General features: G+C 38.2%; 1 non-coding gene across 1 annotated transcript; it reads left to right on the forward strand.

The window, feature by feature from the left end:
* Positions 1 to 3,926: 3,926 nt before the first annotated feature.
* LOC130468250 (small nucleolar RNA R71) lies at positions 3,927 to 4,033 on the forward strand. Its single transcript, XR_008928668.1, has one exon. It is a non-coding gene; the product is annotated as a small nucleolar RNA R71 (small nucleolar RNA).
* The last annotated feature ends 22,242 nt before the right edge of the window (positions 4,034 to 26,275 follow it).

A 26,275-nucleotide genomic window follows, 5' to 3' on the forward strand; every position in this document is an offset into this window, starting at 1 on the left:
AACAGAGAAATGACTGTCTTTGCATCGTTGGTAGGTGAGGCAACAGCTTCCACCCACTTTGACACATAATCTACAGCAACAAGGATATACAAGTTACCCTTGGACGATGGGAATGGTCCCATGTAATCAATTCCCCACACATCGAAAATCTCAACCTCAAGGATCCCGTTCTGTGGCATCTCATACCTCCTCGAAATGGTGCCGGCCCTCTGGCACGCATCACAAGCCATAATAAAAGCCTGTGCATCCTTGAACATAGTAGGCCAGTAAAAGCCACATTGTGACAGCTTAGCGTTTGTTTTAGACGGTCCATGGTGACCACCATAAGGTGAAGAATGACACCTACTGATAACACCTTGAACTTCCCATTCTGGAATACAACGCTTGTGCAACCCTTCAATAGTCTCACGAAACAAATAAGGGTCGTCCCAAAAGTAGAACCGGACATCATGTAGGAATTTCTTCTTCTGTTGATATGTAAGATCGGCCGGAAGAATTCCCCCCACAATGTAGTTAGCAAAATCTGCGAACCATGGTGACTGACTGGCAAGTGCAAGTAAATGATCATCCGGAAATGAATCATCAATCGGTGTAGATCCCTTACCATCGTCATACCTCAATCTAGACAAGTGATCTGCAACCACATTCTCAGCCCCTTTCTTGTCGCGGATTTCTAGATCAAACTCCTGTAGCAGTAGTATCCATCGAATAAGCCTAGGCTTGGCTTCCTTCTTAGAGAGCAGATACTTAAGGGCCTCATGGTCAGTATAGACTATCACCTTGGATCCAATCAGATAGGTGCGGAATTTATCCAAGGCATAGACTATGGCTAGAAGCTCCTTCTCAGTAGTAGCATAATTAACTTGAGCTTCATCTAAGGTCTTACTTGCATAATAGATGGCATGTAAAACCTTCTCCTTTCTCTGACCCAAAACTGCCCCAACTGCATAATCACTTGCATCACCCATTATCTCGAACGGAAGATCCCATTCGGGAGAACGAATGATGGGAGCCGAAATCAGGGCCTGTTTAATCCTGTCAAAGGCCTCAAGACAAGCATCAGTAAACACAAACGGGGCATCCTTGAGGAGGAGCTGGGTAAGTGGTTTAACAATTTTAGAAAAATCCTTGATAAAGCGGCGATAAAATCCCGCATGACCAAGAAAACTTCTAACACCCTTCACATTAACTAGAGGGGGCAATTGTTCAATCACTTGGACCTTAGCTCGATCCACCTGAATGCCCTCATCAGATATCAAATGTCCCAAGATACTCATCATGCAACGTTGGAAAGTAGCGGGTGCATTACACAGACCAAAAGGCATCCTACGATATGCAAAGGTACCATAGGGACAGGTGAAGGTGGTCTTTTCCTGGTCGTCTGGATGTATGGGAATTTGAAAGAATCTAGAATAACCATCCAGATAACAGAAAAACTTGTGACAGGCTAGCCTTTCTAACATTTGATCAATGAAGGGAAGGGGAAAATGGTCCTTTTTAGTAGCAACATTAAGACGCCTATAATCAATGCACATGCGCCAACCTGTGACTACCCTAGTTGGTATCAACTCATTTTTTTCATTTCTCACCACAGTTGTCCCCCCTTTCTTAGGCACTACCTGAACAGGACTCACCCACTTTGAATCAGACATAGCATATACAATACCCGCATCAAGCAATTTCATAACTTCAGCTTTTACAACATCTTGCATGACAGGGTTCAAACGACGTTGGGGTTGGATGCATGGTTTATGATTTTCATCTAGATGTATCCTATGCATACAAAAGTCAGGGCTAATACCCTTCAAATCATCAATACTGTACCCAATGGCCTTTTTGTGCCTTTTCAACACAACAAGAAGTTGGGATAACTGGTATGCATCAAGTGCAGTACTGACGATCACAGGGCAAAGTTGTTCATCATCTAAAAACGCATATTTAAGGTTAGCAGGAAGAGGCTTAAGTTCGGGTTTCTTTACCTCTTTAACAGAACAAACCGGCCGAACTAACCTCTTCAATTTGGTGCTCTCCGGCTCAGATTCTCCACCATTAAGAGCCAACTCCAGAGCATCCACTTCAGCACTCCAAGAACTGCTATCACCTGCAGAAGACTCACAACAAAGCACTGCCTCCAAGGGATCTCTTTCGAGAACTTGGGAGACGTTATCACGAGTAATAAAATCAACTACATCTATACGATAGCATTGTTCCTCCTCTAGCATGGGACCTTTTAAGGAACTATTCAGATTAAAAAGTCACATTATCATCCCCAACAGACAAAGTCAATTTCCCACTTTTAACATCAATGACCACCCCCGCCGTGTGAAGGAAGGGTCTACCTAAGATTATGGGAATTTGAGAATCCTCCTGCATGTCTAGTACTACAAAGTCTACAGGTATATAGAATTTACCTACTCTAACAGGGACGTCCTCTAAAACACCTAAGGGGTATTTGACAGAACGGTCGGCCATTTGTAGAGTGATATTAGTAACCTTAAGCTCACCCATATTAAGTTTAGTACAGACAGACAAAGGCATGACAGACACACTAGCACCTAAATCACATAAAGCCTTATCAATAAATACAGTGCCAATGTTACATGGGATGGAAAAACTCCCGGGGTCTTTAAGTTTAGGTGGAGACTTGTTTTGCAAATAAGCACTACATTCCTCAGTGAAAGCTACAGTCTCTACCTCACAAAAAGCACGTTTCCTGGTCAAAATATCTTTCATGAATTTAGCATAAGCAGGAACCTGTAAAATTAATTCAGTAAAAGGAACCGTTACCTGCAAATTTTTTACCACTTCCAAGAATCTGCCAAACTGCTTGTCTAGCTTATTCTTGAGTTGTCGGTTTGGGAAGGGGAGTGCAATAGGTGGTACTTGAATATCTGCCCCCTTCTTAACCTCAGTTGTAGCCTCATTCTCATTGACTACCTTTTCAGCTTCCTTTTCATCCATAACTATCTTCGGGATTTCCTCACTGACCAGATCACTAGCAGACACCCTGGAATCAACCTCAACCGGCATATAAGGACCATCATAATCCCTACCACTCCTCAATGTAATTGCATTAGCAGTCTCCCTATTTTCGGGCTGTGAAGGAAATTGGCCTGGTGGCCTCCCTACAATAGTAGTAGCCATTTGTGCCAACTGTGTATCGATGATCTTGTTGTGAGCAGTAAGAGCATCGATCTTTGCATCCTTTTCACTTAGAGATTTTTGCATTTGTAGCATCATGTTTCTCATCTCTACTAGCATCGGGTCAGGCTGTGTGGCTTGAGGTTGTGGTGGTGGAGGTGATGTGTGTTTTCTAGGGAACCCAGGTGGTCCACTAGACTGTTGGTTGTAGTTGTTCCGTGGTTTGTAGGATTGTTGATGTGGGGGTTGGTATGGCTATTGTGGTGGATGTTGGACTTGGTGAGGGTTCTGGATATTGTTGCTCCTGTAGGATAGTAGAGGTTTGTTTTTGTAGCCCTCATTGTAAGAGTTGGAGAATGGGTTATTTTTTTTGTAGGATTGAAATGCATTACACTGTTCAACAGAGCTCCTACATTCCGGTGCATAATGACCAGACATTCCACAACTTTCACAAACAGTAGCAGGTTGGGCACTCATAGCAGCTACACTAGCAGGTTGGGTAGGTTGAGCATTGGCTGCTTGCATATTATCAAACTTACAGTGTAAAGCAGTCAATTGGGCAGTTAATTGTTCAATAGAATTTAAATCATGCATGCTTACCACCCCTATTAGATAGACCTCTAGGATTCCCATACTGGGCATTGTGAATGGTTATCTCCTCAATTACCTCCATAGCTCTAGGCACCTCAAGTTGCATGAACCTCCCACTGGCAGCTGAATCCAACAAACATCTAGACTCATTGCCCAGACCATTATAAAACTGCTGAATCAAGAACCAATCTTCCAAACCATGGTGCGGGCACTCTCTTTGCAAATCCTTGAATCTCTCCCAGACCTCGAACAAACTCTCATCTGCTTGTTGCGAGATACCTAATATCTGACCCCTCAGACGAGCCGTTTTCTCAGGTGGAAAATATTTAACATAAAAAGCAAGAGCCAAGGACTCCCAATTTAGTGATTTTCAAAGCCGCCCGATTCAACCCATTAATCCACAGTTTAGCTTTCCCACTCAAAGAGAACGGGAAAAGTATCTCCATAGTCTGCTCCGGAGTCAATCCCTTTTGCTTGATGGTGGAACAATATTGGATAAAGGACTGAATGTGAAGATTCGGATCTTCACCTGGTTCCCCACCGTACTGGCGTCTCTCGATCATGTTAATCAATGCAGGCTCAATCTTGAAGGTCTCAGCTGCAATAGAAGGCATGATCGCCCTTGGTAGCACGGACAGACTTGGCTTAGAATAGTCTGTAAGCCGTGGGGTAGGTGGCGGTAGCAGATTTTCGTCACCCATCTCTATCTCTGAAACTGAATCTGTATCTGAAGGAAAAAGATCACCAATATTATAATCAGAATCAGAGTAATTCCCACACTGTGCAATGAAAGTTCTTCGTCTACGAAAGGTTCTTTCGGGCTCAGGATCGAATGGAGTAAGATTACTAGTACCTACGGTCCTGGGCATAGACAAAGACTACAAAACAATGTGAGATCCGGTCTCAAGGAACGTGAGTTCCTTGAGTAGTAACAAACAATAATCTAGGATAAGCAATCAACAACAGAAAATAAAACCGTCTCCCCGGCAACGGCGCCAAATTTTTGACAGGCTAAAGTCGTATCACCTAATCAAAAATAACCTAAGGTCCACTAGCTAGGTAGCAAGGGAAGTCAGGATCGAATCCACAGGGAGACAGGCGTTCTTTCTACTATTAATTAACTAAACTAAACTATTGAGAACAAGATTTGGTTGATTGTTTGTAAACTAAGACTACGAACGATAATTAAATAAGTATGAATCAATATATTAAGGAAATCTAGGGCATAGGTTCACCAGCGATTAACAATCCAGGACAATGAACAATCATGATAATCAACAAAGTAATTAATTAGACTAGCATGCTCTCTCGAATCGATACTAGTCATAGACTTAGAATTAACGGGCTCTCGCTACTTATCAATCCCAATTCTACCTATTGACACAAGCCTAAACATCAAATTGCATCTCTCGAATTTTAACTTGATATTGCATAACTACACAATTAAACCTGCGCAAATCTAATTGAATAGTGGAATAAACCAATCAATAGGAATTAATCACAATGCCAACAATCACAATTATTCAATATCCCATCATATTAATTCATGGATCCCCAAACCCTAGAAATTAAACTACTCAAGCATGTTGACAATAAACAAAGCAATTAGCATAGTTGAAGACATAATTAAAGCAAAAGAAATGAATGAAATAAAGAACAATACCTAATTGAAGGACAATGGAACAATAAAGTTTGATCTTTTGACTGGAAATAAAACTAAGTGTTTGGGACAAATTAGAGAGAAAACTAAGCTTGGGAAAATAAACTAAGTGTTTGATACTAGAAAATAAGGTCTCCTCTAAAAATATTTAAAGCTTGTTTATATAGTTTGCCAAAATAAAGCCTAAAAAACGGAAAGTAAATGAGCGAAAACTGCTGGAGGTTGGCGTCGCCCAATCGGGCGACGCTTCGCCCGATCGGGCGATCCACTCGATAGTCGGCCCGATCGGGACAAAATCCGCCCGATCGGGCGGATTGCAAACTCTACACATAAGCTCCAGGATGACCGCCCGATCCGGATCGGGCGACCTGCGCCCGATCGGGCGCGCATTGATGAGTCAAATTTGCTTTAATTCCTCCCGATGGTTGCATTTCGCCCTCAGCTCCCAGGGCGATTTGCAATCTTCAATATAACTCGCCCATATCACTGATTCTAACTCTCGGGGCTCAACCATAAGCATCCAAGGCTCCCGAAAGTCGACGATGGAGGTCCCGAACTTCCTCGGGCTCATATAGTGGCCTAGATCAACATGAAACGGGTCTAAAAAGACCAATTTCTCATAATCAAACCTGAAACTCAAGGCACACTCAATAACACACATTAGTATTAGAAACGGCTCCTAAGAGCACGTTTGACACATAAAAAGTACTAAGGGACGGGGGTGAAACACTATATAAAACGCACATATCAAAAACTAAGCGTTTAAAAGGATTCTAAGGAAAAATATATCATGAGGGAAATAAATTAGCTCCCTTGAGTATTTATATGCTCCATAATTTCTAAAATAAATAAATAAATAAATAAGAAAATAAAAATAAAAGTCGTCAATGATTGGTCGATGGAGCGATGACGTGGCAATGAAATCCGAGCACGACCGGGCCATCCAAGGCTACGCACGCAACGCAAGAATTGGCGTGACATGGGCAGCGAGGGATCTTGCGCACCATCCCTCGCTGGCCCAATGAAGTGTAGCAATGTAGAGCAAGGAGTGAGGCAAGGCAGCGAGGGAGCCATCCCGCGCTGGCCCATTGAAGTGCAGCAAGACAAAGCAACGAAGCGACGAGGCAGCGAGGGAGCTAGCGAGCCATCCCTCGCTGGCCGAGTGAAGTGCAGCAAGCCAAGGCGACGAGCAAAGAGGGAGCGAGGGAGCCATCCCTCGGTGGCCAATTGAAGTGCAGTAAGACAAAGCAACGAAGCGACGAGGCAGCGAGGGAGCTAGCGAGCCATCCCTCGCTGGCCGAGTGAAGTGCAGCAAGCCAAGGCGACGAGCAACGAGGGATCTCCCGCACCATCCCTCGCTGGCCAATTGAAGTGATTCAAGGCAGAGAAACAAGGCAGCGAGGGAGCTAGCGAGCCATCCCTCGCTGGCCGAGTGAAGTGCATAGCAGGCTGCCATGAAGCGACGAGGCACAACGATAGATGTAGCGAGCCAACGAGGGATCTTGCGAGCCAACGAGAGATCTTGCGAGCCAACGAGAGATCTTGCGAGCCAACGAGGGATCTTGCGAGGCTATGCACAAGCGATACATCGAGCTAATCATCCCCAGAAAGCTCAATTCTCCGATCAAACACTTCGTCTCCAACTCAAACCATCCGGTGATCATTCGATCCACCTCCAAACACTCCGAAAGCACCCAAATGATTGTAAAATCACCTGAAATATCAAAGAAAACACAAACGGGGCGTAATAGAGTACAATAACGACGACTTATGCAATTATGACTCTAAATGCAACTAAAATGAGACAAATGCCTAGAAATGCAACCTAAATGGGCCTAGAATACCCTATATAAATATGATTCATCATCAACATAAAAGAGTTAAACAGGTAACTGAGAAATTATTAACAAGAAAATATTAACAAGAGTCAAGGAAATAATAGGCTTAATTCAAGAAAAGATAATATATCCAGAGCACATTTACCTTGAGAAATCCGAGGAAGAAAGATCTGTTCTAGAGAAATGAGAGAGATAAACGTATGGTTGAGAGGTTAGAGAAGTACATAAATACTTTCTATTGTCGATTAGCGGCTAGGGTTTGCGGAGTGGAGGTAGTTAAACATTTACCCAAATTTAATATTTTCATTTCCCGCGTTTCTTAATTGGGACTGTTGGAGCTCTTCCAAGAAGCGCTTTGTTTAAGCACTCCAAATTGTACCAAGCGGGACTTCTATCAGCACTATTTTAGAATTCCCCCCAATCTAAGCGCCTTAAAAGGTCATTTTTCTAGTAGTTTAAACTTGAAAAGGGTTAGAGATGTAAAACGGCGAAACCCTTGAAAAAAAAAGAAACTGGTGAGGTGAGAGAAAGTGAAATGCGGTTTAGATTGGGTTTTTATATTGGTCGAAATTACCTTTCAAAAAAATAAAATAATTAATGTCGTTCATTGAATAATGAAAATAATGACTGAAATAGAGAGTTTGTTATTTTATATAGGTGGATGAAAAATAACATCAAAAGATTTGCAGCGGCATATATGCCATCCATAGTAATATATGAAGAAAAAAAATGTCAAAATTACTTAATTGGGCAACCATATTTATATAAGAAACTTGTTTAAAAAGATATCCGGTTCCTTTGATTCTTTATTAAATTAACTAGTTTTATACCCGTGCAACGCACGATTTCTATTTTAGTTTAAAAGTGATTCGTTTATAATTTTATCAAATTTAATATATACTTTATCCGTTTCAAAAAAAATTTAGTACTTTGATTAGCACGTTTGCCAAGACACAACTTTGACCGTAAATATCTCTAATCATACTTTTTTTTAATTTTAAAATTTAATATTATGAAAATATACAATGAAATCAATCTACCAACCTTTTACTTATAATATTTGGTTTTAATAATTTAGTAAAAACTTATGGTAAAAATTAATAAATGAATAGTGGATAAATTGAAAGTGTTGCAATTTTTTTGAAACGGATGAAGTATATGTCCAGAAGAGTACCAAGCTTTTTACAAACATGTTTTTATTATCGTTATTGAAATTGGTTTTTCATTTTTCTTTTCATTTTATTATGCATGTTTTCCGTTGTTTTGTACGGTTTCACTATTACAGTCAAATAATTATGTGAAATGTGAATAAGAGAAGATAATATTAGAGTGACCTATTAATTGTGCTTAGACCCTGAAAGAAAAAGTATTAGCATGGGTTCTCTTAAAGTAAAATTTGATGTTAGTACCAACTACATATATATAGTGAAGCTGTCTAATTTTTCTTCAAGCTTGGTTGGGAGAAACTGCAACCATGCCAACCAATATGAAGATCTACTTTTCAAACACTTGTATGTCAATTGTTGAGAGTTTACAGTCTCTTGAGATAAATCTTAAACATAAATAAGAAGAAATTATTTATTACATCTCACTAATAAGTACATAAGACACAGTGAGTCAGTGACACACTACTTAATATATGTTGGAACTTGACTGTGAAATTAAAAAAGCAAGACCAATTTTAGCATGAACCAAGTTCAATAAGCGTATACAAACAAAACCCTTAGTATTTTGACAACATATATATGGAGTACTAAACAAAAACCACTAAGCCCTTAATGTTTTGACCGCAATTATATGGAGTACTAAACAAAGACCACTACACCCTTAATTTTTTGACCATCATTGATATGGATTACTAAATAAAGATCCTTAAAACTGGAGAGTAAGAGGGAGCGATTTGTACGGAATATCCGTTTTTCCATATATATTGACATTCATCTTGTGCCTCACCATGATTTATCTTCATTAAAATGGTCATTCCAACATGAAAGGAAAAACGAATTTAGAGAAGTCAAATAAAAATCTATCAGTAGTTCAGTATAGAGTCAATAAATATGCGAGTTAGAGTAGACGCTGAAAACATTGATATAGATATAAAAAAATTAAAAAAGTAGGATATTATAGAGTTTGGTTCAACTTCCATTAGAATAGTAGAATGCCACTAAAAAACCCAACTCTAAACAAATATTTTATAACTGATCAGATTTCCAACTTCGGACTATTTTCCTATTCTCTTGTAAATGATATGATTTTCAATTATAAACTATTTTTCTATCCTCTAAATATCCCAAGTTACAAATTAGATCCATACAAAGATATTTTATGCAAATACTTATGCTCCACTCCTACTTGATAAGCCAACATTATAGTTCAATAAGTTCAATCACGCATATGAAGAGATTGATGTTTGAGCTATATACAAATGATAATGCATATAATGCAAGCTCAATTATTTCCAAAAAGAAGCTCTAAGCCACGTACTATTAAAAGATGATCACACTTAAGTTTTAAGCAAGATGAAATCATTAAACAACATACACAACTCACACATTTAATACATGTAGCTGGATTTGACCATGTTATTCTACACCATAAAAATGACATACCCAAATGCAATCCAAATTATTTCTCTCGGTTGATAATTGCATTTGTAGAACTATTCTGGGGCTTTGCTTCACAAATCTATTATTCAATCAATCATTGAATCGCAAACTCAATACTTCATATATGGTTTCCAATAAATAACCATTGAAGATAAGCTCCCTAGACTATAAAAAAAACCAAGGAAACACCCTACAACTTTTCAATGCATGACATAGTAGTAGTAGTAGTAGTAGTAGTAGTAGTAGTAGTAATTATGCAGTACATGCAACTTCAAAGTGAAATTTGTTATAATTTTACCATATTTCTTTGAATTTAATCTTTTTGAATGACCCTATACTTTTCGAGTCATATCTGCAATTTGGTTTTGAATATTGCCATCGAGCTTTAACCACAGGAAGATCAAAACTAAATAATGTACCTATCATGGTTGTAATTCACGGTGAACTTCTAAGAGTGAATAAGAAGAAACATGTAATGAGGCAAAAGCCTAGTTAAAATTATAAATGTATGAAGCTTATATAAATCTAAACAAAGGGGAAAAAAATACATGATCAATGAAACATCTTAGCCCAAAAATGCTTTTCTAGAGGAATTTAATTTCTTGAAGGCTTATTTTATTTTATTTTTTACATTAAGCAAATCTGAAGAACCAAAGAAGAGAACAATTGATAAATTATGACATCAATGTTGGATCGCACACACAGACAACATCCAAAAATCACAGAAGTTCCTTCAAAAAAAAGTTAGGGAGTTGGTTTTCCTAGTCTGTTGTATGTGTGTGCCAACAGCATATTTACTACAAAGTACTTCGTACTAGATTACATATTAAGAAAACCTTATATTCTTTACAAATTTTTCGTATGTAAAACACAATAATAAAGAAGAGCAATGTTGGCCATATTTTGGCAATAAGTATCCTCAATTAATGCTGATCAATTATCAATTGAATGAAAATTGATCACAAATACAAAATCAAAACTGAAGCCCGAAATAAATGCGAATAAAGGGAAGAACGCTAATTAAAACTAAGACACAAATATAATGCACAAGCAATTTAAAAGTACCAAAATCACGAGAACACCCAGCATAATAGGCCTCTCATGAAAATAGGTAGAGAAGAAATTAACATTGATTAAAATACCAGACAACTTGAATGAATTCTCGATCGCAACCGCTAATACTCAAGATTAAAATTTATCGCTCTATCTGCTAGCAGAAAGGACGATTTATGAATGCACAATTCAACATTCAAATTAACATATACAATCCCTAAATTGATTTTGAAAATTAAAAAAAATATTGTGATTGAATAATATAAAAACTCACATGTGGGGCAAACTGTTGTGAAATCGGTTAATGTCCATAATAGTAAGGAGTACCGGAAATCAAGCACCCATAAACACAAATTAGAATCAGCTTAACTTTAGAAATGCATTCAGATGACATAGGGCTCACTGAAACCTGATGAAATGAGAGAGCACAATGACCTTTTGAGTTCGGTGTATTGAAGGGAAAAAAACTTAAATTATCGACAATTGGTCATCAAGACACAAACAAATGAAAATTGCAGAATTGACTTTCAATCCTTCATACCTATATTTCTTTAATCGGTCTAAAATGTACAGAAATCCATCAGAATCAAAATAACAAAGATCACCAGCCTTCAATCATCAATCTAGATGGAAGGTTGCAGCATTTGCCTCTTTATCTCCAACATAACCTACACTCATCACCATTGCTATTAGAAAAATATCACAGTTAAATCGATCATTTTTAATAATAAAAAAATTATGTAAAAACCCCAGAGAGAACTTTCCTTTCCATATAGACCTCTCATGAAAGACACCGCTGATACTCCAGATTAAAATCTACCGCTTTATCCACTAGAAGAAACGAAAATCTATAAATGGAATACAACATTCACATTAACATCTATAAACCCTAAATTGAATTTAAAAATCAGAAAAATATAGAGATTGAAGAATATAGAAACTAACATGTGGGGGAAAATGTCCCAAAATCGGTTGATATCCAATGGTGGTGGGGAATGCCGGAAATCCTGAAAACATGAACACAAATTAGATAGAAATTCAAATTCGAAATTAATTAGGTTTTCTATGAAACTAAGAAAATTTAATGTTAGGAATTAATTAGAGAGAAAACAAACTCTTATCAATTGTAAATTTCATCAGTTTGAAGTTGTTGTTTGCAGTAGCGTCAGAGGCGCAGGTCGAAATCCTATCGGAAGAGAAATTTAAAGAAAACATTTGGGTTGAGAGAAACACTCGAATTAACATCACCATTGAAATAGTAATCGGACATCTATGGAGATGATTCCAACAGAACGCCATAGTTGATGATGAGCAGCGGTGTCAGAGGAGAGAGAATGACGGAGATTAATCGGAGCAGATCTTTTTTTTTTTGGAAATTATAGTCGTAATTTGAGATAGGTTTTATTGCAGATACGCGATGCTTGAATTGATGTTTTGAGCTTGAACCGCTTGAATTGATGAAAGAGTGAAAGATGAAAAGGTTGGAGGAGAGAGTTGTAGAAGAAAGCGACGGTTGGATTTTTTTTTTTTTTTTGTGTTTCATGTCGCAAGCGTTTCCATTTAAAAAAAAATTGTAAATAAATATTGAAATTTCAGGAGGGGGCCACGTGGCTCTCCAACCTCCCTGCTATTAAATATTAGAATAGATATTATCTAAGAAACCATATATTTCAGGTATGAGGTTTTTTATATTTTTTTCTGAGAAACCGCACTTCTAAGATAATTGGTTCCTTTATCTACGAAACCTAATAAGTGACTTATGTGGTGCCCTAACAATGGTTCCTTAGCCCATTTTTGTAGTAGTTCCGACCTGAACCCGGGTGATAAAGTGGCCCAAAACGACTTGATCGGATCATGACCAGAGACCAAAGATGACCAGACCCGGACCTGACTAGTAATCGTTTTGATAACTTTATCATGTGGTGATGATTTTCCGATGCTAATGCCCAACATGTCACATATGAAGCAACTCTCATAAGTCTGTTTGCCTATGTGCCTTTACTGATGCATGTAACTTGCTGCATGTTAGTATCATTATGTGATGTTTTCTCTACCATTGTTATGTTCGACATATGAGGCGCATATGGGATAGACTAGCTTGGATAAAGGCTCGGGTAATCATGCACCGCGCGAACGGTCAAAAGACCCATCTGTGACATGTGGCATTAGAGTCGCCACAACATCATCAATGGGGAAGGTTCCTAGATCATCAGGAAACAACATGAATTATGACGTTCCTCCTCCGTCACTACTCGGTTTGGCGCGAGTATAAAGGGTTGCCAGTGGGATGCTTTGGTGGGGCATTAAACCAGTATCAATGGTGCACTAACCATGGAGTAGGAGAGCAAGCTCTAGAGGAGCTCCCCCGACGGACCGAGGGGTATGTTCGTGACTACTATGTGGGGGACCTGTTATTGAAGGGGGCGTGTTGAGCGATCAGGGATAATTCTTGTCAACAAGCAAGGTGTCTAAAAAGGTGACGTCTTGTAGTCCTAAGGAGTGGGATTCGTTAGGCTAGCATCCTTGTTGATTGTTGGTCGAGCGCGGTCGATGATGTCACTTGTGTTGTACGAGAGTTTCATGGGTGATCGATGCACTGGGAAGCGGCTAGCCTCGAAGCGCCAAACGGAGGCGTTTTCTTGGGTGGGAAAGCCTGTCACGTGGAGATATTTTTCCGATGCTTAGGCCCAACGTTTCTGTAGGGGGTACATTTCGTGCAAGTTTCCAAAAACGTTTTTCATATGTGAATTTTAATGGTTTAGGAAAATGTTTTGGTAAATTTTTAAACGCGTCAAATTCGGGCTAATTTATCAAGAATCATGAGTGTAAACGTTGACTTGATTTTTTACAATCTCACCCTCATGGGGAGCCGAATACAAGGTTTGTAATTAATGATATTTTATCTTTGAACAGTAGAACATTAAAACCCCCCTACGATTTTGAACCTTTGTACTTGAAAGAGTCGCCACCAAACATATTTATAGTCCGTTGGGAAAGAAGTACTATATGGACTCTCGGACAAAGCATTGAAATTGAAACCGATTAGGAAATCAAGTTCATGAACAAAACACTTTTTTGAATTGGATAAGGCATGAGTAAATTCAATGCAAGAATCGTTTTTGTGGAAATAATCCTAGCATGCATGAATCTAGTTTAGGCGGGTGAGCATGTATTTGTACTAGAAAATCGTATTCTAGAAGGTGATCATTTGTAATTAGTCAAGATTAGTGGGAACACAGTCCGATTGTCCAAAGTTATCTTATTAGTCGTGATCGAATTTTGATAACTCTTGTATTTAGCATGGAAATGGTGGTGAAAAGCAAGTAAAAGAAAACATCACATAAATTGTAGAGAAGTGCATAAAACAGTTGTACCTAGAAGGACTAATGCAACAAAATGAATTATAAGTGTGAAATTGAAATAAAGCGATTAAATAAGCATGTTAAAGTATAAATAATAGATATTAATTGCATAATGAATTGAAAAGTCTTAATTAGAAGGCTTGACATTCAAAGGAAAAAAAAAGTTCAAGTATGACATATTTTTCTTTAATGTTTCAACATTGTATGATAATCTAACTTTAATATGTGGTTGCTCACTTCTAAATATGATTGATTTTGAGTTTGAAATTGGAAATTGAAGTTAAAAATTATACTTGAATGTAGAACTTGTATTTATAAATTGAAATTAGGAGACTTAATGTTTAAAAGGAAGGATAATTCAAGCATGAAACACCCTAACTTTTATGTGTTCCAAATGTCCAAAAGTTCTAGTTTAAAGAGAGGTTGTTTTCATTTAAACATCCTTGAACGTTAAATTGAAAGTTGAACATGAAAATTGAAATTCACGAGTTTTAGTTTGAATATGGGTTTGCACATCTTCAATTATCCTTAAACATTTGCAAAATTGTATTTATTGAGGCGAACAATTGTACAATTATTGTTGTAAGGAGAGTTTTCGAGAATGAAATCTCTTATAATCATATTTTTGAAAAGGGTTTCGGAAAAGTGTAATTTGAAGTTGTAAGAAGAGTATGGAAGATCATTTCAAGGAAACTTCAAGAGTGCAGCCCCTCCAAAGATTACTCTTTTTTAAGGCATGTTCCTACTTCATGTGAGTTATGAACTCAAATGAACATCCTTGGAAATTTGACAAGAATGTAAAAATTGAATGCAAAGAAAGGTAGAAATTTAGATTAGATTAGAGCCTAAAAAGTTAACCTAGGTCTCCTAGGTAGAAGCTTCTTTGCTTGAGCTCCAATTGCAAAAACATGAACTTGAATTTTGAAGATTTTGATGATTGAAGTTTGTATTTGAAGAGTCATATTTTTGTATGAGTGTGAGAGTGTATTTAAATTAGCAGAGTTTAGTTATTGAAAATTGCACCAAAAGCTCCTCCATTTTAACTAAAAAGTGGGGGTATTTATAGTGAAATGATTGTGGTGCCTCTTGTTGGGATTTATGCTAATCTAATAAACAAAGCGGAAAGATAATCCCAAAACTAAGATCCATCCAAAAGTATGAATTAAACGTTACATAATTAAATTAGCTTAGAACTTTCTCAACGTATTTTGGCTCACACTGGCGCAACGAACACGATCAAGAACTCCACATGTAGTTCCTCTACAATAGACCACTCGCACGTTAATATCCGCCTTGATTTCATAAGCTTATAACTTTTTCAGGGTATTTTTCTATGGATGAATTTTGGTTATTTTCTCTCTTGGAGGCACACTAAGAATTAAGGTTGTGTCTGAATTAGGTATAGAGAGAGGCAAAATATATTTTAGGTTTAAACTAATAAACCTAGGGCACAAGTCAAGGAAGGGTGACCGGCCAAGCCAGCCCAACATCTGGCACATCGCGCACAGCTGTAGGGCCTTTGGTCGTGCATAGGTCAGCGCACTGATGCAGGGCTGCCGCTGCTTTGCTAGCGCTTGCGTGCGCCCGCCTACGCCTTGGGCCACTTATGACACACTGTCGCACGCATGGGCCTTGCGCTCTTGGATCATGGGTTGTGCCATTACTAGTTAACCTTCGTATGCGCGTCTGAGGCCTTGCGTCTAATACTCATCATATATCACTTGATTGTTGGGAATTAATGAAATGCGAAACATTCACCATAACCATGATCACATGCAAAAGTATAGATTAAACGTAACATACATTCGTAGCATGTACTCCCACTTCCCTCACGAACACGATCAATTAATCCAAGTGTAGTTCCTCTACAATCGCCCAGCGGCACGTTCAAATCCGCCTTGATTCTGTTAGCCTAGAACTTTCTCAAGGGTGTTTGGCTTTTTGGGAAAAACTCACTCTAGGAGGCACACAGAGAGTTAGGGTTGTAATGTGTGTTCTAAGGTTGTGGAAAACATCTAGGGTTTAGTGAAATAAAACCCTTTTGCATATAGTTTTGTCAACCGACCAAAAGCACAAGGTCAATGGTCGGCCAACGCACACACGCAAAACTCGCGTGCTCACGGCTGGGCCTTGGGTCGCGCCCAAGACAACACTCTAAATAACACTTCTTGTTGTTGTGTTATGTTTGTCCCGCGCACGGCACATCAAGGCCTTGGGCCTGTTGTTGTTGATGTTGCTTTGCATCCAGGCGCACTGCTGCCCATGGGCCTTGCGCGCTTTGCTCGTGGTTTGGCAGGCACGCTTCTCGTATGAGTCTGTATGGCCTTGTGGCCATAATAATTAGTCATATAGAAATTGACGATCCAATGTCGTGCGATATGATTATTCTTACGGCCCGGCCTACAAATATATGCAATACGATATAAGATTACGATCCAATGACTTATCGTATATTTATGTTTTCCGAACTAAATTTCCAATTAATCATTAAATGCTTTTTTTTATTCATTTAATCAGGCAATCTGCCATATGCCACTAGTGTCACCTCGCAAGTTCAGTCAAGTGTAAGTTGTGAGCCTAATAAGAATTAGAACTAACTAATCGGATACATTGCTCCAACTAGCTGTTCCGATCACTTGATCTTACTGAATTAATTATTTTGCAATTAATCTAAATCTTGGTATTTGATTAATGCACCTTGCGAAAAGGACACATTTCCTTCAGTCTTCCACTATCCTTTAGACAAGTGTTTCATTGACAGCCAAACAAACTCACTAGTTAGTCTCAAATACAACTCAATCCGGCCCACATATAACTCAACAATGCATCGCAAATGATATCATGCATAAAATAGGTCACATAATAACCATATTATGTAAGGATAGAGTTAGACAATAAATGAATTGGAAAGGAACTTCCCTGATGTCAAACTCGTTGTAGAAGCTATAACTTTCACGTAAAATTTGATCACCTTTGATAAATGATTTATACTCATGCTTGTAAAGTGCCAAAACGACATTGCCATCAACGACCCATAACAGAACAAGTTGACAATATCCAAGAATTCCTCTTACACACGTCACGGGGCAGCCTACTCCACATCTTGTGTGCGGCCAAATCCTCTTTGTTGAGGGTAGGTTGTTGTCATCCTTGTCGTGCCGCGTACGTGTAGCTTAGGTTGTGGTAGTGCCCACTTGAATACCTTGCAAATACGGTATATTCAGATCTTTTCATAGGAGCCAAGCTCCCCGGTTATCAAATGCATAAATATTCATACTCACATTACTTGCATCCGCATCATCCACCATTGATTCATCATCATTGGGTACCTTAGTCCCTGCTAACCCTCTAATTTCAGGCCAGCTATTTTAGTTATATGATGATGCAAACTTTCATCTGAATGCAACACGTGAGTGATTTCCTGTGCTAAAATCTTCATGGCTGCAATATTCGGGATATTTTTTCAAGCACGCCTCAACCCAGGTAACATATAAGCCAAGATCACATCCAGAAACAAAAGTACCACGTCGGAGCACAAAATCCAATATACTCCATAGGATTTAACACCTTTTCATAATTTACATGCACAGGGATAGTTGTTGTTATAACGATCAATGTCCAACAAGGGTAGCAGTAGCTCAGGACGGTGACATGCCCAACTTTGATATTAACATCAGAATAAAAAATCAGGTAACAATTCAATATGATGCCGCCAACAAAAGGCCCTTAGATTTATCAATCGATCGTGGTAGCAAATTAATGAATAATACATGACATCGAATTAATAGTTAATGATTTCCAAAGTATAACATTTAGATCATGCTCACGAAATTCCTCAAGAATAACAATAAATCATAACAACAATATTCTCGTAAAACAACATTACATATAAAGCGTATCTCCGTAATAAGTCTTCACGAAATTGACAGTGCTGATCATGGTAACAACAATAAATTACGCTTTTAGATTGTTTGAAATAATACGTCGTAACCATGAAATTAACAATAAATATAAGGAAGAATACAATACTCATATAATTGATCTCAAAAGCTGTGACGGATTTTACGCCTGCCCTAGAAGCATATTTTGCCACCACAGGTACAAGGTTCTCAATGACGATTGATCCCCAAGGGTAACATAGCATATATACCTTGAGTATGAACAATGGGGGAAGTCGCGTCGGAGAAACTCGTACTCCTTGAATGATACATACAAGACGTTGTTTCATTCTTTATCGCTTATAAATGCGCAGGAATTCCGTCGGTATGGTCCGACTGTCAGTAGAAAGCCCTGAAGGAAATAATGCCCTTGGTCCAAGTATGCATTTAATGATAAGTCTAATAAATGCGGTTCAGTATTAATTATACAAGTTAATAATTTAGTGAGATCGAGTGAACTGAATGCCTAGCTAGAGGCCTCTTCAGTTCAAGTGGATTAATGATATTAATCCATAGCTTACTCTTGACTGAACCCGTAGGGTCACACAAATAGTACGTAAACGGATCAAGTATTTAATGGCATTAAATACTCCATCTATGAATATTCGGAATCGACGGATCTTGGTTTCAGTGGGAGCTAAGTTGGTCAAAGGCAAATAATGAATACACCGGAAACGATGATATTACCGGAAACGGAAATATGGATCGTATCGGAAATATAAATATTATCCAAGTCGTAGATTTTGTCAGAAACGGAAACATGGTACGAATCGGAAAATATTATCGGAAATGGAAATATTGCCGGAATCTGAAATATTGCCGGAAACGGAAATATTGTCGGAATCGGAAATATTATTGGAATCGGAAAATAATTCCGGAAACGGAAATATTAAATATTTGTTCGAAACGGAAATTAATACCGGAATCGGAAATGTTAAATATTGTTCATATCGGAAATGAATTCCGGAATCGGGAAATTAATCGGAAGTGCGTCGTACGAATTAGCATCGGACGAGACTTGCTAGACGAAGGCCCAGCACGAAGCCAGGCCCGCGTCCAGCAAGCCAGCGCGCCACACAAGACAACCAAGGCCACACCAGGCCCAGCGCAAGGCCAGGCCCAGCAGGCCAAGGCTGCCAGCATGGCTGCGCGCGCAATGGGCTGCGAGCATGGCTGCTCGCGTGGGCCGCAAGGCTTGCGTGGGCTGAGCGCCCGCAAGGGCTGTGCGCGGGCATGGCCTGCGCGCATGCGGGCCATGCTCGTGTGTGTGTTTGTGTCCGATACAAATCCTAAATCTAATGGGATTCGTTTAATGATTAAATTCCTAATCCTAAGTGGATAAATTAGTTAATAAGAGTTTTAATAAAATTATAATTAAGATAATTAGTTTCCTGGTAGGATTCCAATTTCCTTTCCATACCCCTATAAATATGTGGCCCTCTGTAATACCTCGTATTTTTATAATATTTATAAATATATTTTATTATATTTATAAAGCATTTTACGATTTATTATCGTTTAAATAATATTTAAATGCATTGCATTTAATGTATTTTAATTAATTAGAATATTTATTATTTTAATTAATTACGAAACAAATTTAATTCTTGAGTCGGGAAATTAAATGAGTTGCAAATGATTTTTAAAGCTTCGGGTTTTAAATAAAAAGTCCAATTCGTTTTATTAATCGAGCCCAATCCAAACAGTTTAATTTAAATCCTAAGCTAGCCCAATTCATTTAATTCCTAAGCCCAACTCAAATATCCTAAGCCTAGCCCATCAAGGGATTAGGGAGCCTATAAATAGACTCCCCCATCATTAAATGAACCCCTAAAATTTCATAAAGCCCCTTTTTGATTTCTTGCACCTCACTCCTCTCCTCTCTTTGCTCGGCACACCGCACGCACGCACACATCCCCGTGCTCGTGCTGCTCGGCCTCACGCCCAGCGCCCACTCCCTCTCGCTCTCTCCTCGCGCACGCCAGCGCCCACTCCCTCTCTTCCTCTCTCCCTCGCGCACAGCGCGCCCCTGCTTCGCTCGCCTTCTCTCGCTCTCTCCTCGCGCACAGCGCGTGCCCCTGCTGCCCTCGTCCCCTCGTCGCAGCGCGCGCCCCTGTGCCTCGTCCCCTCGCTGCTGCGCGCACACACACGATCGTGTGTGTGTGTTGTTCGTTCGTTGTTCGTTCGTTGTTCAATTCTTTTCGCCCAATCATATTATATTCGTGGTTGTTCCGTGCTATAGGCCGGATTGGTATAATTCTCTTCTTCCTTACCTATTCTATTTAAATTCCGTATTTTAAATTATTATATTAATATTGTTTTGAGTAATTAAAATGCTCGGAACCGGTTATGAATACCGTGGTTTGAGGATTTGTGTGTTGTGATTCATTAGGTTTGTTTTAATTATTAAAGGATGAATTTTCAGATTTGTTTATTTAATAAAGCATTGATTTTTATGATATTAAACTAGTTTTATTGGAATTTTCAAGTTAGGGGTTTAACCTAGACCTAATGAGTCAATTGATTAGCATAATTAGGTGATGATTTTAATTATGATAATCAATTATATTTTCAGATTTGAATAGAGGTTTAAAGTGTCGATTTTTATTGATTTTAAAGGTGGAAAAAGTATGTTTTCGTACTAGGGATTGTTTTTTTAAATTGAGACGATTTTATTATTGAAAAACGATTGAATTCTAAAGTCTAAAGGAGGTTTTAATTTTTATAAAGTTGCTGGAAATTTAATGAACATGGAAATAATTTAAGTTTCATTATTTTGATGATAGGAGGTGATTTCTAGTTGAGTGCTCGTTATTGCAAAGTGGCCCCTACGCTTAGGTATTCAAGGTACGTACAAGTCTAGGGCGACCACACCTTTTGTCAATGACATTACATGATTGTTGATGATGTGAATTACATTATGTGGAATCATGTTTATTTTGGTGAACGAGCATGTGATTTGTGATGTTGGATTTATTGGATTAATTGTTGATCAAGCATGTTGAAATTATTATGAGGATGGATTTCATTGTCAATCATGTTGTTCAATATTTATGCATGTATGGTTTATTTCACATGTAAGGGATGGATTATTTATTTGTATGCTATTGTACGGGATGTCTAGCATACTTCGAGCCATTTATTTGTACCTCGTTGTACTATTTATTTTACCACATGTGAAGGGTTAGCTCACGTAAGCCACCGCACATGTAGGGTTCAGTTGGGAATATTATGTATGAAATGAATTAGGATTTGTCGTGCAAGGGCACAACCCTCATGTTAATGTGCATGATGTGGAGTCTCACTTTGGTGAGGAGGAACATGGTAGTAATATCACAAGTGTCTTGCTTGGTTGATCACAAGTCTTAAAGCATTAAAATAAGATTGTTTTGGTTGTTGTTTATTAATGGTATGTATGCATGTTGTCGAGTCTTGAGTTCGCCTTTATTAAAATATTAATAAACGTAAAGTGCAACCGGAACAAGCTTCAAAACTCTTGGAACGTATATACCTTGAGTATGAACAATGGGGGGAGTCTTGCCGGAAAGCTCGTACTCCTACTAATGATACAAGACGTTGTTTTATTTATATTATGCGCAGGAATTCCGTCGGTATGGCCCGACACTCGGTATGGCCCGATTTTATTATTATTATATTTGGTGTATGGTTGGCTCCCATCACCTTTTCCCTTTGTGGATTATTCTTTTGGCCCGTTCGAAGCTTATTCTAATTAAATTGTGAGTCAAGAGTCGAGTCTTGTGTCTCATGATTTTTGTTAAGTATTATATGGCTTTTGCATGTTGATTAGTACTTAGTGAGTGATGCATGTTTTAGTTTCATTTACTCTATGCTTGTAAGTACTCAGCTTTTGCTGACTACGTGCTTTGTGTGTTTCTGGTCATGGCCTTTGCCTTAATGACCCTATGATGATCCATCATTTGCACTTGCATTGTTGGGGAGTAGAATAATATAGCAGGTTGGTAGATCAAGTACGATCGAAATCATGTGGCTTGGGATGATTGAGAGAGTTGCATGCTTTCGTTCTTTCAAACTATTTTATTTAATACTTTAATTATGTTTGAAATGTTTGAATTATTTATATTTTGGGTTTTGGGCCATTATGGTTCCAAATTGTAGGAGGCCTCGATATTTATTAATTATGTTTTCAAAAGTTAGTTGACATTTAATTCCGCTGCGTAATTCTGGTAATAGCCTTAACCGTTATCACGGTGGCGGTAATGCTTTAGTAATTCCTTTATTTTAAGTTGGAAAATGGTTTTATAAAAGCAAAGAATTATTAGGGTGTTACACCCTGGTTCACAATTTATATACGAGTTTCAAGTATTCAAAGGTAAGAATTTAAGCAAAAATTCAGCCAAACACTTGCCCCATAATAGCCGAATATTACTAGTACCTTAAGGGCGATTCTAGTTGGTCAATCTTAAGGCGGATACGGACGTGCTGTGGACTTTCTACGGAGGGACGACACTTGGAGTCCTAAAGACTTGTTCTTGTTCGGTTCGGGCACAGCAAGGGAGGGCACGCTACAAAGTGTATGCATCTAAATTATGCTAATTGTTATGTGGCAATTAATTTAGAATCCTGGCATTTATGGTTATTTCCGCATGATTTATATTCGTTTATATGTATCATAACCTAACAGTGGTATCACGAATTAATTCCATAATAATTGCTTAACATGGTTAAATTTTACAAATTTGCAAATAATTAAAAGGGGTGATTAATTTTCGTAATTGTTAATTAATTCCAAATTGCGTTTATTTAATTATATGTACGCAGTTTTTCGGCAGTTTCTTCGTTACTCAACGAAATCGAGTGATTTGTGTGTCAATTCCGCATGTAAAAGGCATTCTAAAATTTTGACAAAAATATTCTTCTTCGGCCGAACCCAGAATTCCCAAATTCGAAGCCTAACTATGACTTTTCGGAGGTTTTAGTTTTTCGAACGCAAAAGATTGTAATTTTAAGATGTTAAATTGAATATTTGCGATTCTTCTTGTTAAATCTTGAATTTTTGATTGACCTTCTGTATATGTTTAACCAATTTGAATGCCTAAGCTTGTTAATTATACAACCTAATTTGTAATTGTAATTAATTTGTTGAAATTTGAATAATTTAGAATTGATTTGATTTTCATAATTAATTGACGATTTAATTAGGTATCCATGATTAAAAACCACCATAAAAATTGTTAATTTATGATAAATTTTAAATTTTTATGACCTAGATTTGAATCCATGATAATCGGAAATTAATTAATTAATAAATTTTTTATTTTTCGCCCTAAAATTATGAAATTAATATGATTTATTAATTTGTCATTAATTTTGAATTAAAAAAGCTTTAATTTTTATGAAAAACGCTCATAAATGTTGCACGCACAAAGCATTGGACGATACGTGTTACCCTTAAGGGGTGTTGTATAGTGCGGGCACGCGACGACGAGCAAGGGAGCTCGTCGCCTGTGCGGTACGAATGCAGCGAGCAACATGCAAGGCGCGCGCGCAAGGCCTTGCGCCTGGGCGTGTGTGTTGTGTGATGGGCGAGGGCGATGGGGCAAGGCACAAGCGAGTGAGCGAGACGCGTATGGGCAGCGATTGGGCTGCGCCACAGCGCGCGCTGGCTCGCCCAACGAGCAAGACACAACGCGCAAGCAGGGAGCGATCCCTCGCCCAGCGCGCGCTGCCTTGCGCAGCAAGCAGACGCGACAAGCAATGGGGCTGCGCGCAGCGTGGCCTGCAATGGTTGCGTGTGCGTGCGGCGCTGCAGCTCGTGCCTTGTGCAGCGATCAGTCGTGCGGGGCGCAGCAGCCTCGTAGCTCGATGGGGCTTGGGGGCAAGCCCAAGTGCCTCGTCTTGCTACGATTGATACGTTTTGATTTTAATTCTAGATTTTCAGTTCGGAATTGATTTTAATTAACTTTAAAATTAATAATTTAAATTGTTTTCTCGGAATTTAATTTTGATTATTATAATTATTATAAATTTTAATTTATACTAATTATTTTACTAAAACGAAAACCTTGAATTAATTTAAATTTAATTGTTTAATTCAACTGAAAATAAATTAAATGGATTCAATTATAAATTTATATGAGCTTTAAATTTTAATTAAATTTGTATGTTTCCGGTTAGACTAGGAAATACATTTTTTTGTTTAAAATTAGTAAAGCATATGAATTTATTGGTTTAAGTGGGAGCATTTTAGTCATAAACTCTTCATTAGGTCTACATTCCTTTAAGGTTAAACAACTTGATTAGAATTAATAAGGACTGAATAATTGGTAGATTATTGGTGCCCTTGATTAATTGCTGCAAATATTTATGTGATGCATAACATGCTTTACTAACCAGCTATGTGGGACATTCATGATAATGAATGGGTGAATGGTATATATTGTATATGTACTGTTTTGCAGGTTATTGAAAAGTGACTAGTATGGCCCAAATAGGATAGAAATATGGTCTGCGTACCATTAATTTGAATGTAATATTGGTCTAAAATACCAACTTTTATTGCTTTTAAATATGGTCTGCGTACCATCAAATAGTTGTAATTAGTTTAATTATAGCTTATCCTATTTGAAGAAAATGGCGCCTCCCATGGTGAAATTCAAGACGGAGTTTCCAATCCATTTTCAAGACGGACTTTGAAGTTGAAGCTTCAAGATGAAGTCGGGACATACTAGATCACATTAATATCTTATGCATGTTTTAAGTTATTTATTGCTTTAAATATGTCTTAATTATGCATGAGATTGTGGCTTGATTATGTTGCATGATTAAGGATTTTAGTTCACTTAAAATCTAACCAACATAGTAAGAGCCTTAAGTTCCAAACTTTAAAAATTGAGTTAAAATGTGCCATGCCAAAATAACATTTACTTGGATAACCTTTACATCAATCTAGTAATAGTTTTACGCTCAGCGATGTGTTACTTATTGATCCTAAAAGGGTAAGGTACACAAAATAATTGTGAGTACATGTTAGTTTTGGTGAAACTCAACGATATAAGTAAGGAGTCCTTTTATGTCGTGGCAAAAATTGGTTTACCTAATAAGTTCTTAGACGTACCTATTAACCAAGAGTAGTTTCTATACGATTAGCAAAAGGCTTTTGCTTACCTAAAAGATTTTAGAATTGAGTCTAAATACATAATATGCTTAATTCTTCAATGGTTTTAGGGTCTTGGAATCATTTTATTCACACCTGCCGGAACACATAACTTGAATAAAATGCTTAATGAACATTAAATTATGCATGCAAGCTAGAATTTGAGTTTATTAAGAGAAACTGTGAATGGTTATTTACTGGCTTATTTTTCCAATTGTAGTTTTAACTATGGCAAACAACAATTCATTAAACATCCGGTCAATTCTCGAAAAGGAGAAGTTGAACGGGAAAAACTTCCTTGACTGGCAAAGGAACTTGCAAATAGTTCTTATGCAGGAAGAAAAAGAGTATGTCCTGGAAAAGGCGATGCCCGGAGCCGCTTGCGACGGGGTCACTCAGGCAGCCCTCAATCGTTGGATTGATGCCAACAAGGATGTGAAATGTTTAATGCTTGCAACCATGAGTGCAGATCTACAAAAAACGTTCATCAACTCAAATGCTTTCACGATCATCAGTGAGTTAAAGAACATGTTCCAAGATCTGGCTCGAGTCGAAAGATTCGAGACTCATAGGCAAATTCTTGAGACCAAGCTTAAGAAAGGCGAGCCCGTAAGTCCACATGTTCTCAAAATGATTGGACTCATTGAGAATATGAGTCGGCTGGATCAGCAATTCTCTCAGGAAATTGTGTAGACACCATCCTCCATTCTCTTCATAGCGGGTATGATCAGTTTAAACTGAACTATAGTATGAATAGTCTGGAAAAAACGCTCACTGAGCTTCACGGTATGTTGAAGACCGCTGAAAGACGCTCAAAAGTGATAAACAAGATGTGCTTATGGTGCGTGGGGGCAAGTTCAAGAAATCTGGAAAGAAGAGGAATGCTAAGAAAGGTGGCAAGAAGGCCAGCCCGACTAAGCAAACTGGCGCCAAGTCTGAAAAGAGGAAGGT

This window comes from Spinacia oleracea, chromosome 2 (assembly GCF_020520425.1).
Source record: "Spinacia oleracea cultivar Varoflay chromosome 2, BTI_SOV_V1, whole genome shotgun sequence".
NCBI classification, from domain to species: domain Eukaryota; kingdom Viridiplantae; phylum Streptophyta; class Magnoliopsida; order Caryophyllales; family Amaranthaceae; genus Spinacia; species Spinacia oleracea.